Source organism: Schistocerca serialis, chromosome 5 (genome assembly GCF_023864345.2).
Source record: "Schistocerca serialis cubense isolate TAMUIC-IGC-003099 chromosome 5, iqSchSeri2.2, whole genome shotgun sequence".
NCBI lineage: Eukaryota > Metazoa > Arthropoda > Insecta > Orthoptera > Acrididae > Schistocerca > Schistocerca serialis.
The window spans coordinates 59,381,753-59,393,964 of record NC_064642.1 but is presented as its reverse complement, the minus strand read 5'-3'; positions in this window follow the sequence as shown (position 1 = coordinate 59,393,964).

The window sequence follows — 12,212 nt, the reverse complement described above, 5'->3', positions numbered from 1 at the left end:
CTGACTTGAACGGTTGGAATGTTCCCACCATCCGTTGAATTTTACTATCATCAGCACATTCTCTGACAGATTCCCAGTTCTCCCTTCAAATACCTGTAAACCAATACCTCACAGGGATCTCCTCCTGGTCTATGTTGTCTATCAGAATATATTGAGAAAAAAATGAGTCTTTAGGAGTAGTTGCAGCATTTCATGTGCTGTACTTGTATACTCCCCATCCTGTTTTCTTAAAGTTCCTCCTGGATTAATTGATATCCTAGTGAGGATTTTGTGAGGCCTGGCTGGAACAACTGTACCATCTAACTCCTCCAAGAATACCTTCCAGGATGCTTGCTTTTTGCTTAATTGCAAGATCATATTTGACAAGGGCCTCCAGATATTCTACCCATTGTTCTTTCATTCTCGCAGGGTTAAACAGTCTTTGTACCTGTTTCCTCTATGATTCCATGTTGTTGTTTCACCAAGATACATTCTTATTCATGCACTTCTTGGTAATTGAGCAGTTGTCATGGTATGAGGTCATGATGGCGGAGGTCACTGCCTCTGCTACCTCCTCAAACTCTACTTGATTCCTTATCGAAGTACTGACTTTCAATAGGCTTGAGTCGAGGTCCCTCCTATATGCCTTCCAGTCCATTTTCATGAGATTCTTATAGGACATGGTCTGTATAGTGTCCATCTCAACCTTGAACTTAATATACCTGTGGTCTGATGAGATTGGCTCTAACGCCACATACCATTGTTTGACATAACTACCCATCTAAGTGGAACTGAAGGTTATGTCAATTACCTCTTCCCTTCTTATATTCTTAAATGTAGGTTCCTTGCCATATTGAGGGTCTCTAAGTTATTAGCTAGAAGAAGTTCTAGAAGGTACTCACCTCTATGTTGGTATAGCTGCTGCTAAGTTGTGGGAATTAGCATCGCATCCAACCAATTGCTGGTGACCTTGTTGGGCACAGGCTTCCGTCAGTCTCCTCGCCTCCTGATAAGGAGTACTGTCCTTGTAAGGAAGGTATGCTGAGGCCATTACAACCTCCCTCTTGATACCTCCCTCATATTTCTGCATCCTGATCATCACTAAGTCCCCCAGCGTGAAGGGGATTCCATTTTTTACATAAATGCACTTTCTGGAGTTTCTTATATTTCTAGCATAAACCAGCTTACCTCTAGTGCTGCTGAGGCCTGATACACCCACTTTATATAAACAGGAATCCTGAATCATCGCCACATCCACTTCTTGTCTTTCCAGAAGCAGTCTCTCCAGGCCAGCAGTAGCCCCTTTACTGTGTTGCAGATTTATCTGCAGCACATTCAGTCTCCATCTAGCTGCCATAAGTGCTTCCTATGTCTTACCCTGATGGCAACCTGTGAGAACCTCAAGAATAGTCTCAGGTCCTGTTCCCGAACTACCTCCAGGGACTTCTCTTTGACTTCCACCAGAAGGATTTGGCCATTTGGTGCAACCTTCCAATTGATTACCTTCCAATCCTCTGGGGTTTTGAGACCATATTTTCTGAATCAGAGTCTCTGGAGAGGTACCCTTAAGGAGTTTTGGCATATAGATTAATATCTTTGAAGTCTTGAAGAGCTGAGCTGCTGTCTTTACCACCAGCTTTGCATCCTCCCATGGTGATATTAGAGGCACCTTTTCCTTCAGCCAGTCCACTGTACCCATCCCCTCACAAAGATAAGAGCACTGTGATGAAGATAGACTCTCCTGAATTTGGGTCCTGGACCAGCATGCCCACCCCCCGCCCCCCAATCTTCTCAAAGAGAGCCATCTGCATGAGCTCCTCCTGCTGTGATGTGATCCTGACCAGAGAATGGCCTTTCTGGATAACTGACATACTAAAAACAAGACTGCAGTACTATAGGTCTTTTTCCCTATTTCTTGCCTCGGCTTTTTCTGGATATGCTTGTCCTGAGAAGTGGAAGCCTTAGATTCCTCCCTTGCTCTCTTACTGCCTGCCCTTGATGTAGAAGGGGTTTGCACACCCCCTTCACCCTGAGTCAGTCTTTTCTTGGAGGTCCTGGGCTAAAGCCATTTTTCCCCTCCATTTTTGTCTAGGAAGCCACTCTTTACCTTCCTTTAGTTTTTGTTCTCTAAGAAGTTTCCTCCTCTGAGCTCCAGACAAGTCTTCGATCTTAACCTGGTCCAATTTCTTAGTAACCATTCCCACTTCTTTAACAGGTCTGTCCCACTGTTCAGCTGAGGGTATGTTCTCCATCATTTACAGCTCTGATGTTTGGGTGTCTGAGGTCTCAACTTGCCCCTCAGCATTGCTATTTTTTTGTGTCCATTTAGGTCTCACAAGAGTTGGGGATCTAATCGGTCCACACCATGGAAACCCCATGCGATGCAAGGCTAATTACTCAGGGAGGTTGCCCAGTATCCCTGAAGCTCTGTTCACAACACATTTTCCTGTGTGCCATGCACCGCTCGGCGGCTCCTTTATACGACCGTGGGTCCACCATGCATGCACAAACATAACTGCCCTCTAGCGACAGGCATAACAGCACACTGGTGGCGAAAGCTCGTGGAAAGGATGAATCAATATCAAACACTATTGACAGTTTTTGATGACTGGAACAAGGACCATTGTTTCTTAATGTCAAATAGAACTAAGTTCCAACTCTTACTTAATAGATACCCCTTATTTCTATTTGTAATATTGTCAGATAGCTGGATTTCAATGGCTTCTTTCACTACACAGTCCCAATACCACAATGCAGGGGCAACCATATGTGTCTCATTGTACATTTTATGTCCTTCAGTAAGACCATGTTCCACCACTCCACATTTTTCTGGCTGAAACAAACGCATGTGGTGATGATGCCCCATGCAACGATCCTGGACCATATGAAGCATTTGTCCTTTTATCTTCAGTGTGTTTGGATTTGCGAGGACACAACATCCTTCATATGGTATGTTTACTATTGTATGTGGCCCTGTATAGAGTAAGTGCCACTATTTGTTCTGCCTCTTGAGAAGTGCAGCTTTAGGATGCAATTTCAATAAGACTAAATCTCCTGTCTGGTAGGACTGGGGTTTAGAAATATTTTTTTCATACTTGCTCCTGATATTGGCTTGTTTTGCAAGGGTACTGAGAGCCTGTTCTACCTTATTTTCCTGTGTTACAGGGTCTCCCAGTATCCAAGTTAAATGATCTATCCATTCATTTGCCTCATTGTCTGCAAGCATCAGTTTGGAAGGTGAGAATCCTATTGAAGTGTGGGGCAAATGAGCATGGATGATTTCAAAAGAACCAACATAAACTACCCACTTACTTTGTTTAGAAGAGGCATAGGTTCTAATGAAATGATTGAATACCTTGAAGATTCTTTCAAAGGGGCTACTTTTTGGATTAAAACTGAAATGTCTTTGATGCCATGTGACTTCATGGAAGACTTTCATTTCTTCCTTGTAGAGTAGGATGCATTATTGGAAATTACTGAGTCAGTTTTACTGACAGACAGAAAGTAATCAAAGGTGATCTTGTTCAGAATGGAAGTAGCAGTTGGGGACTTGACAGGGTGTAATTTAATGTGTTTGCTGAAAATATCGTACAATGCCACGAGATACTTTACTCATCCTGTAGTGGGGGTAGGGGGCCTGTAACATTGAGGGCAGTTAGTTGTAAGGGTTTTGTTGGTAGAATGGGATGTAATTCAGTTTAAGAGCAAACACTGTTGGGCTTTGTTTTCTGACAAATGATGCAGGCTCTGATTAACTTTTGTACACATCTCTTTAAATTAGGATAATAACAATAGCTGTCTATTTTGCTTGCACATTTATTAATATGGAAATGCCCCCAGGAGTGGCGTGTATACCAGATAAAATCATCGAAGTTGCTTGTTGGTATACAGACACAACAGGTGTCTGCGTTTGTTTCCTGTCTGAAGAGTAACACTTCATCCTGTAATTGATATCGTAGTTTAAATCTACTCATGGGATCTGCCTAGATAGCCTCTTTTATGTTTTCACCATAGTGGATCTGCTTCCTGCAGTTGTACTATGTTATGACACATGATTAAGAATTAGAATTGGTGTATGCAAGCGACATCTGTTATCAGCAGTACTCAGAATTCTGTTGATCACTCAATCATATCTGTGAATGCTAGCAGACCCTGTGTAGGGTGAGACAAAGCGTCAGCAATGATGTTGTCTTGCCCCCTGATGTGGCGAATTTCAAAATTATATACCTGAAGCAACACTATCCAATGAGACAGTCATGCATGCAATAATCTGTATGACAATAGAAACATAAAGCTTTGTGGCCACAAAAGACCTCCACAAGCTTTCCATATACATAATAGTGGTAGTTTTTGAAGGCCCACACAACTGCCAATGCTTCCAACCCTGTCACTGTGTAGGCCTCTGCTTGCAAAACCAATAATTCACACTTCTGTCTTGCCTGATGATTCATCAGTCTAGAAAAGGCAAGTGCCTAAATCTTAAGATGGGACATTTGGGGCATTCATTGCAAGACAAAAATCTTTAGTCATGTTGGGGGTGTTGTAGGATGTTAGAATTTACAAGTGACTGTTGTTTGATTTTATCAAAGTCATCTTTACACACATTCGTCCAACACCAATGCACATTCTACTTTAGAAGACACAGTAGTGTCTCACTATTGAGTGACTGCAAGGGGATGAAGCACCTGAAGAATGAAGCAAGTCTTATAAAAGCTTCTCGGGTATGGGAACTGTTCTGTTACATCCATTTTTCCCAGGTCAAATGCTACACACTGGGGCGAAATTATATGACCCAGGAATTTTATCTCAGGCTGCCCAAACTTGGATTTCCTTAAGTTGATGGTTACACCTGCGTCTGCAAACTTAGCTAACACTTTGTCAATCAATTCTAAGGGTTCCTGCCTATTGGCACTCACAATAAGGAGATGGTCAACATAAACTGTCACATGATCTAAGAGTCAGGTCCAGGCATTGTATCAAATATGATGATAAACACACCTGTGATTATGTTCAGATCAAAGGGCAGAACTGTAAACTGGTAACTTCTGCCAGTGAATACTAACGTGATGTCTTTCTTCAATCATATGGACAGCTTGATTTACCAGTATGGTGATCGTAAATAGATTGAGGTAAGGTACCTTTCTCTGAAGAATTTCTGGGTCTGTTCTTCTAGGTTATCAGGTCTTGTCCTTATGGCCACAAAGTTTTTATTGTTGGGGCATGCATCCAGCACTAAGCAAATGCTACTGTCAGGCTTATACACAGCTAACAGTGAGCTGCTATAGGGTGAGAAAGAAGTCTTGGTCACACCCACATTTTTCACAACTCCTACATCACTGCCTCTTTCTGAGACCACAGCACAGAATATGTGTCACAACAATAGGTCTAATGTTCATACACTTGCATGTCATATGTGTATCCTCATATGAGGCCTGGTTTTTCTGAGACTACTACCTTGTAATGGCAGAATCAGTTTACTAGCTCACACTGTTGCTCAGCAGTTAAATAATCTTATTCTGCCACTTTAAACTGCACTAAATTATCCACACTACACGCTTCTTCATTATGGAATACAGTTATATCACAATAACCTTCCTCTGATCAGTTGTTGTGTAAAAGCAAAACATTTGGTCATATGCATTACATCTTGGCACCATGGCAATACTTACCATGAATGTCAATTGTTTTTAAAAAAATCCAGAACAATCTTCTCTCCATGCTATATTATGCAAATCAGCCCAAATGAGAGGTCAATGTGTGTGCCCCTCTCATATATAAAACTTCATCACAAGAAATGACAAATTATTTACTGTTAGAAAAATGCAACAAATGACTCCTTTTCCAACAATGATTTCAGCCTGGACCTGTTGCTTAATCATATGGCTTTTAGCACTTGTAGCCCCACAACCTTACAATTTTGTGTGGGGAATATAAGTAAATGCTTGACCTGATTGATATGTTTGAAGAAGCTGTAGTTCATACTGAAATAGATGCTCCTGTTGTGAAGAAAACAGAGGTTTACTGTGACTGTGAATTTGTAATTAGAAAATGTTTAAAGAAAAACTGCATGAAGAAAATTAATATTGTGTAAACCTCATGAACTTCTGGAAACTTCAAAAGCACACCTCTATATGAGAAATTTCTGAATCCTGTTAAACTCCTGAAAATATAATCCATTGCTCGTGGAAAACAGTAAAACAATCTGAAGCTAATTTGATAAATAATGACACAGTGTACTGTAATTTTGCTTACCAGTAAGAGTTAAACCCAGGTTAAGTTTACACCTAAAATGAATGAATGGGAATATGACATCAAGTAGCATATAAACAAAGATCACATACTTTGACAACTATCAGATTCAAAGTTCGCTCCAATATGCTGACTTGAACTAATGTTGAATAAGCTAGTTCTTTGTAATTGGTTGTTGTAAATAACATCAATGGCAGATGCCTCAACTTAGACGTTTAGCCACATTTCACAGTGCAACACATACATTCTCCTGTCTAAATTAATGCAGATACACATCAAAGGAGGCCCTTCCAAAAGACAAATACAATGCATGCAGCGGAACAGTCTTTACAATACACTACTTTTATTTATAGAGAGAAACATTAAGAGATAGTCTTTTACAAAGCATAAGACAATTAAATAGGTTACAATTGCATTTCTTGGAGAGATGAATGTTTTTAGGTCTTAAGATGTTGCTGATATGAATCCAATAAGTTACTCAGTCATGTACTTGGCATTAAAGTATCCTCTCCTTACATCCTGTTTTGGCTGGCAGCGGTAATAAGTGGCGTAACATCCATTTGTCATAGGCCATAACAAAGTAACTGCTTATGCTGCACCTGAAGGTCGTATTAATTCTACTGCAACTTTCACATACAATAATTTGGCACAGTCTACATTGTGTTTAAATTAACATTCCACTTGCTATACTTTGCCAATTTCAAAGCTAAACAGTCCATCTACTGTTAATATTCATGGTTCATAACAACACTGTTTCCACATTGGTAATTAATGTTTAAGCACACGTCATATATCGTTGTCCAAAAAAGGAGCAATATTAAACTCACAGTTTATGTAATGCAGCTCAATTCTAAACCAACGACAATACTGTCTGTTCACAAGTGCCTTATCACTGCAACAGGCATCGTTCTCCAAAGACGAACAGTGTTTGTGTAATACAACGTTTAGAATATCCATCATAAAGTCCAATTCCAAACCAGTCTGACACAAAAAAAAGTCCGGTGCTCATATCACATTAAATGCATACCATTGCTACACACAGTACTTGATTCCATACTGCCGTGCTTTCTGGCTAACTGCTACTGTTTCCTCACACTGTTCGACCCGACAACTATCAATACTTCCCTTGCTCCACAGTTCTTACAACACATCTGCCTATTGCATTCTATTTCACACAGTACATTTAATAAAACTATTTGAAAGATCACCAGAAGCAAAATCCAAGTCTTTACATAAGGAACTCGTATAGAAAATAGCACAGCAAACATAGTCACACACTTCATGATCTACATTATGTAACGATATGAAAAATATTCTGCATCATCAGAAACATATCTGTGGAGTACAAAGTAATAAAAGAAAGGGGAAAAAATATAGCTCGTTATTAGCCAAGGCATCACATTGTATCTGTAAGTTATTGCACATCAACACCGTTGATTGAACCATTAACAGCAGCTTGTACCACTTCCTCTTGGTCTTTCATACAATTAAAGGTTTCCTGAGTTTCTGAGACAACTACTGCCTCAGGTGATCCCCGTCATTGTATCCCAACATGGCTAAATGTCGCCATGTGCCTTCATTTTGTGCCATACCAACTGCCCACAGTTTTATGCCTGTGAATGTAAACTTTGCTCAGATTCATCACATCCACAATTCATGCACTATGTGACTGCATCTGATTCAGTGATGCACATGTTTGTGGTGACTGACAGTGTTGCTGTTGAGTACTGTCTTGCATTGGTATCACCGACATCTAATCAGTGTGCATGTTTTGTAGCTGTTGAGATGGTGTCACTGTATTTTGCATCCAACCACTGGTTCCAGGATTCTGCCAAGACCCGTTTGCAGTCCTCATATTTTTATTATTGTTGTTGTTATCAAAACTGTTATTTTTCTTCTTTTTCTGTTATAGTTGTTGTTGCTACCATTCTGGTAGTGTGATAAACCTTTTGCATTTTCTTTATGTTTTCGTCTTCTTTAAAGGCAAAGAGAGAAGATGAAGCGGTAGCCCATCATAGAGCCTATGCCTACCATCATGTATTTTTTGACTTTCAGTTGTTAAAAAACAGAGGATTTTTCTGGTACCAGTAGGAGGAAGGAAGGATTCGCGCTCAGCTACTGAACGAGGGAGAAGCACGCCATTTTTAGCGAGTAATTGTAGGCCGCCATTTTGGAGTCGCTATGAATTAAGTGAGGAGTATGTGTTTCATATGTGCACCGTTTAGAAAAATACAGTATTGTTTTATTAACAGAAAGGTCGTGTGAGTTGTTATTTCAAATAGTACAATAATTACAAGAACTGAAGCCCACCTGTGTACTTTGGAAAATTACGAAGATCCGATAAGCTTAATGGGAACACGGTCAAGACTTCAAAGGTGAACACGGCGACCAAACGTAGCATTATAAAGAATGGTAAGCACAAATCTACAGCGGAGAAAGAAACTACTTCGCCCTGCAAAATAATGTGAACGAATACGAACTTATTTCCAGGCATAGCTCAGCTTATTGTGCTTGTCATTCATGCCGAAAAATTAATCTCATTAATTCAATACATTTTAAAAAGCCACACATTTCAACATTTTATTATCATCTATTCCATTATTTTATTATATTATAAAGTGGCGACAGGTGACAGGCACGATACGTAGTGTTAAAACTGTGAGTACTAGTATTGTTAGGAAAATGAATATACATGTATGTTAAAAATTTCTTTATGTTCCATGTACACTGATGATGTGCCAGAGACGGTGATGTGATACTGAAGAAATACTATCAAAAGGAAATAATAAATAAATTAGAAGGAAGAAGGCGACAATACCAAGAGCACACAACAAAGCACAATAGAGGAAGTACCATTTACAAGACAACAATCAGGTAGGACCGCGCAATGCATATAGAGAATGCGTTCCCAGTAGACCTATTAGAAAATCCATCCACCTATTTCCTAAAATCCAGAACCTAAAGCTTCAGAGATTAACGCTATTGTAGTCAAGTAGAGATGATGACATTTCTTTATAAGTACGGAAAATATATTGATTGAAGAACAGTTGAGACTACAATTACATACAACTGTATATGCATTTTTTCGCGTGAGAAGTAGCGCGGAAGTAAAAACTTAAAAAAGAAAATTTTTATTTCGATGACTGCAGTGGTATAAGGATTTCTATAATGGAGAGTCGAAACAATAAGGAAATGACATTCGTAAATCAGAATGCCAATGTAGTGGATGTTCATTTGCAAAATGCAACAATGAGTGGTTTGGAACCGTTTAGCGGTGATTATTTGGATGCTGGGCGCGACATGCCATTGTTGCATTTGACGCCCGTGAATACAGAACATTTAATTACAAGCAATACGTTAATTACAGTGGATGTAACTAATGGCACCTCGAGGCAAGAGAATATTTTAAATGAGAGCAGTACGTGTAGTATGGACGCAGATGCTGATAGGCGTAGGCCAGAAGTGAATATGGAAGATATGCAAGCCTTATTTCGAGCCTTAACAGAATCCATACAAACAAGCATGAATGCAATGAAAGCAGACATAAATTCAAAAATGTCAGGTTTAGAGACTAAAATGTCAAGTTTACAAACGATACAAGCAGACATGACCACAGTAAAGTCCGAGATCGAGAAGGTTAATACAAACACACATTTCAGATGAGGTAAAAAATTTGCACACAGAACTCAATAGTCTGGACCTGAAGTTCACACATCAGATTTCACAAATCTCCACGGAGGTGGATAGGAAAATTAATGAACAAGTACAAATTTTGGTTCACGATATGGGTGAGAAATTAAAAGGCATAATGGGCGAAAAATTTGAAACACTAACACACACGTATCGACAGGGGCTATCCGGAATTAGAGAAACCCAAGAGAATTTACAGGCAATGCGAAAGAATACGCAGGTCAACTTAGACAATGTACAATCAGAAGTAGCGAAACTACAGTCTTTCTGTGACGATCTGCCAGAAAATGTAGAAAAAATCACATTGGAGGTAGGATTACTCAAGTTAGAACACAAGAGGATCAACTCAGACATTGTGCAGCTTTATGAATCGGTAAAGAGCAATGCAAAGGACGAAAATACAACGTTTGCAGAAAAATGCGTACGTGAACAGCGTACCTATGTGGAAGCGGTAAAGGAAGTAATGGGGGACAAGGAAGAAGAAATCTTAAAACGCGTAGGGCATGATATCAGACAGTTAGAACAACGGTTAAGAGACGAAATAGTTAACAAACAAAGTACGGTAATATCATCGCCTGGGGCAGTAAGCAGAGCGATAAACAGCCATCCGCCAGTGGGAGAAATCAGTTGCGTGGACAACAATGCCCAACCCACGCCGCGCGACCGCATGTCGTCGCGCGACGCGAGCAGCGGACAAAACTTTGCTGAAACAAATATACCATCACCGCAGGGAAATGCTGTTCCGCCGTGCTGGACAGCGTTCTTAATAGATGAGAGCTTAATAAAACATTGACAGTTACCCGTATTCTCAAATGAGAAAAAGCGAACGCACCCGGTAGTGTTTGTCCGAGCCTTTAGAAATGTACTGCCCAGGACTTGGACAGAAGCTCAAAAGATTAAATATGTAGTAGGACACACCGAGGGTGATGCCCTTTTGTGGGCTACGGAGACGTCAGAACTTTGCGAGACAGATGATCAGTTTGAGAATGCATTTTTAGATAAATACTGGTCAACAGCTATCCAGGAGAGGTTAAGACGAGAGGTATTTAACCCAGTACCATATCATTCAAAATTCAGGGGGCTAAGAAGCTATTTTGAAAAATACCTAAACAAGACCCGTTACTGGAATAATCCGATATCCCCGATCACGTAAGAAACAGATTGCCCAATCGTTTGGTCTAGCAGGCAACCCTTGTTAGGGAACGGCCACCAGGCAGCAGCAGCGTCACACCCTTACTTGTGGAATCAACCACTAGATGGCACTCCGTTCTGTGAAATATGTGGCAACATCGGCCGAACGCGTGCAGCTTTCCACTATTTGGCGTCTGTGAAGTACAGCTGTTTCTGACATACAGGTGGTAGTGGATCGAGTCGTCATGCCGAGGGCCTGCGAGTATATCAACCGTGGAAGGAGTAGACAAACAAATCCTGAACTGAAAATGTTCAGATTCCCGTCCAAAATAAAGAAAGATTACGCGAGTGGATTTTAAATTCAGGTAAATCTATAAATTAGTTACGAGTAAGAATTAATAAAGATCCCTAAGCATTCGATCCTATCTAAATTTTGTCGATCTTATGTTCTGATATAACGTGGCAGCCCTTCCTGTACAAGAATCATATCATATAATTTTTAAATGAAATCTTTGCTGCGATTTGGACTTTTTTTAAACTGTTTATTCACTTCACTATCATAATTTTGGGTGTGGAGGCAATTTTGTGTGCAATGTGAAAACTGAAACCAATATAAGATATGGATAACAAAACGCAAATCATAGTGTGGTAGCATCTGGTAAACAATTTAAGAAGCATTACCTTACAAGACCTTTCCCTTGGTACTTGAAAATGGCTCTAGAACTGAGATCGCAACAGTGAAATAAATGAATAATAGACATCATCTAACTGCTAGGTCATTGGTCCCTCTAAATCCTGGTATATACTAGAGCGAACGAAGTGAACGAGTGTAAAACCTCGTTTACACTGCTGCAAATGAGTATTCATAGATAATTCGCCAATGTTCAGTTCCATTCGTTTATACATGTGAACAAACGTTTATACTGGAATGAAGGGAGGAGGATAGAAGAGAACGAGCATAGCATGCAAACTATAGATGCTGCCTATTTTAATTTTTTTTTATCTGTGCGCTAATAATCCTCACACAGCTTTCACTCAAAAACAACACTGCTTATAGTAACATGTCTGCGCGAGAGCAGATTGTGTATTACTTTTCATTTAGCATTTGATTGTGAGAAGTATCCCTACAGTAGAAATAAACTTGGTTTGTGGAATTACAGGAG